The following is a 3,289-nucleotide window of genomic DNA, read 5'->3' as shown; positions in this document are numbered from 1 at the left end:
CGTTTAAGCCTTCAGAGCATCGCTCCATCACTACGTCAATTCACAGCCACCACAGCGTGCCGATGGACATCTTTCTGTGCCAAAAGAAACAAGTGTTTTGTCCTCTTGATATCAAAGGTAGCCACCTATACTTACGGAACTATGCACAAGACCTTAACTCTGACCAGCAGGGAAACTTAGGACAACTGAGTGCAGATCCTGCCAATTTCTACCAGTTCCAACTGTGCTTTAAGTCTCATTGCAAAGCCTCAGTTAGAAAAAGGATCACCTCAGGGTATCCAACAAGAAGAAGAGTTGTTTTCTTTTTTTTTTTTTTTTTTTAATATACCATAGGACTATGCAGTTCAATCATCAATCATCTTGGAAAGCTCAAGGAGGAGGTCATCCTCATCCTTCCCTGGGTCCAAGTCGAGCTCGGCTTCCAGTATGCCGTCTGAGAGTTCCCAAAGTAGCATCTCTAAATCCTCGTCTACAGATACGGGCGCGTTGCCTGTGGAACTCAGCCGGCGTGTCCTTGCTTCTTCTAGCTGGGAAGAAGCTGAAGTCGAGCTTGAGAACTCCATTGGCTCCACGGATTCTGCCTGGCTTCCAAGATGTGCTTCAGGTCTTGGCAGAGCAAGGAAGAGAACAATCAGTATATGCCATTTCTTAACGGGAAATCCCTTTTCTGCAAACCGGCTCTTAAAACCGTAGCCAACCCCTCCTGCACTTCAATCTTACCCAGGGGTTGTTATTCAATTAACCCAGGGCTACATTTAGAGCCCAATATATTAGCAGGTACATTTTTCAGTTTGGGGGTTTCTCTGTGAAGCCAGAGCACCCGGAGTCTAGCAAAGATGGGAAACCAACATGGCCTCCCGGAAGCCCAGTGTCCGAGAACTACATCTCCCGGCATGCTCTGGGAAAACAATATGGACTCCCGGAAACCCGGTGGCCAAGAACTACATTTCCCAGCACTCCCCAGAAAATTGAGCCTCGCACCTTGCCGTAGGACGCCATTTTTTGCTCTGTTACATTACCGGTTTCGTGTTTATGGAGGGTTTTCCCGCCGTTTTGGGGGGTTTCCCCTCAATTTCGGGTTTTCAGCTCTCCATTTCAGAGTTCTTCCCCGCAATTTTGGGGTTCCTTCCCCTAATTTGGTGCTTCGCCCCCCCCCCCACTTTTGGGGTTCCCCCTCCATTTTGGGGATTCCCCCCAATTCCAAGCCCCCCACAATTTTGGAGGCCCCCACCATCCTTTCTTGGCCTGCCACCCTAATATTAAGGTTCTTTCCCCCAATGTTGGGGTTCTCACCACATGTTTGAGGTTCCTTCCCTTAATTTGGGGCTTAGCTCCCCGGGATCTGGGGCTTTAACCCCAATTTTGGGGGTCCCCCCCAAGTTTGGGGATTCCTCCCCAGGTCTGGGGGGGGTCCACATTCAATTCTGGAATTTCACACTTCCATTTAAGTCTTCTTCCCCCCAATTTGGGGGTTCACCCACCCAATTTTGGGGGTTCCTCCCCTAATTTGGGGGGACCCGACCAATTCTGGGGGTCCCCCCCAATTGTAGAGTCCCCCACCCTCCTTTTTTGGGTTCCCCCCTAATATTAAAGAGTTCTTCCGCCCAATTTTGGGGGACCCCACAATTTGGCCGTTCCTTCCCCTAACTTTGGGCTTCAACCCTTCGATTTTGGGGGGGGCTCCCCCCCTCTTATTTTGGCCTTCCGCCCTAATATTAGGCCTAACCCCTAAGAACCTTGACCCCTAAGCCTATGGCAACCACGGATCTAACCCTAACCCCTACCCCAACAAACCCTAGAAACCCTAACCCTAAAAACCCTTGCAGCCCTAACCCGATAAAATTTACCACACTAAACCCCTGAAGACTGTTCTGGGGGGTCCACATTCAATTCTGGAATTTCACACTTCCATTTAAGTGTTCTTCCCCCCCAATATGGGGGTTCGCCCACCCAATTTTGGGGGTTCCTCCCCTAATTGGGGGGGACACAACCAATTTTGGGGGGGACACAACCAATTTTGGGGGGGACACAACCAATTTTAGAGTCCCCCACCCTCCTTTTTTGGGTTTCCCCCAATATTAAGAGTTCTTCCGCTCAATTTTGGGGGACCCCACAATTTTGACGTTCCTTCCCCTAACTTTGGGCTTCAACCCTTCAATTTTGGGTGGGCTCCTCCCCTCTTATTTTGGCCTTCCGCCCTAATATTAGGCCTAACCCCTAAGAACCTTGACCCCTAAGCCTATGGCAACCACGGCTCTAACCCTAACCCCTACCCCAACAAACCCTAGAAACCCTAACCCTAAAAACCCTTACAGCCCTAACCCGATAAAATTTACCACACTAAACCCCTGAAGACTGTTCTGGGGGGTCCACATCCAATTCTGGAATTTCACACTTCCATTTAAGTCTTCTTCCCCCCAATTTGGGGGTTCGCCCACCCAATTTTGGGGGTTCCTCCCCTAATTTGGGGGGGACACAACCGATTTTAGAGTCCCCCACCATCCTTGTATGGTTCCCTCCTAATATTAAAGAGTTCTTCCGCCCAATTTTGGGGGACCCCACAATTTTGACGTTCCTTCCCCTAACTTGGGGCTTCAACCCTTCAATTTTGGGGGGGGCTCCCACCCTCTTATTTTGGCCTTCCGCCCTAATATTAGGCCTAACCCCTAAGAACCTTGACCCCTAACGCTATGGCAACCACGGATCTAACCCTAACCCCTACCCCAACAAACCCTAGAAACCCTAACCCTAAAAACCCTTGCAGCCCTAACCCGATAAAATTTACCACACTAAACCCCTGAAGACTGTTCTGGGGGGTCCACATTCAATTCTGGAATTTCACACTTCCATTTAAGTGTTCTGCCCCCCCAATATGGGGGTTCGCCCACCCAATTTTGGGGGTTCCTCCCCTAATTGGGGGGACACAACCAATTTTGGGGGGGACACAACCAATTTGCGGGGGGACACAACCAATTTGGGGGGGTCCCCCCAATTTTAGAGTCCCCCACCCTCCTTTTTTGGGTTTCCCCCAATATTAAGAGCTCTTCCGCCCAATTTTGGGGGACCCCACAATTTTGACGTTTCTTCCCCTAAATTGGGGCTTCGACCCTTCAATTTTGGGGGGGGCTCCCCCCTTAGTTTGGCCTTCCACCCTAATATTGGGCCTTACCCCTAAGAACCCTGACCCCTAACACTACGGCTCCCACGGATCTAACCCTAACCCCTACCCCAAAAAACCCTAGAAACCCTAACCCTAAAAACCCTTACAGTCCTAACCCGATAAAATTTA

The 3,289-nt window shown here is 50.1% G+C and overlaps 1 long non-coding RNA gene across 1 annotated transcript; it reads right to left on the bottom strand.

Moving 5' to 3' along the window:
- Positions 1-297: 297 nt before the first annotated feature.
- LOC310891925 lies at positions 298-2,490 on the bottom strand. Its single transcript, XR_014577783.1, has 2 exons — positions 721-2,490; positions 298-606 (listed from the first exon to the last, which is right to left on the bottom strand). It is a non-coding gene; the product is annotated as an uncharacterized lncRNA (long non-coding RNA).
- Positions 2,491-3,289: the final 799 nt, after the last annotated feature.

This window comes from Anser anser (assembly GCF_964211835.1).
Source record: "Anser anser genome assembly, contig: HAP1_SCAFFOLD_40, whole genome shotgun sequence".
Taxonomy (NCBI): domain Eukaryota; kingdom Metazoa; phylum Chordata; class Aves; order Anseriformes; family Anatidae; genus Anser; species Anser anser.
Note: the sequence above shows the minus strand (reverse complement) of the source record. Positions and strands in the feature narration are given on the sequence as shown.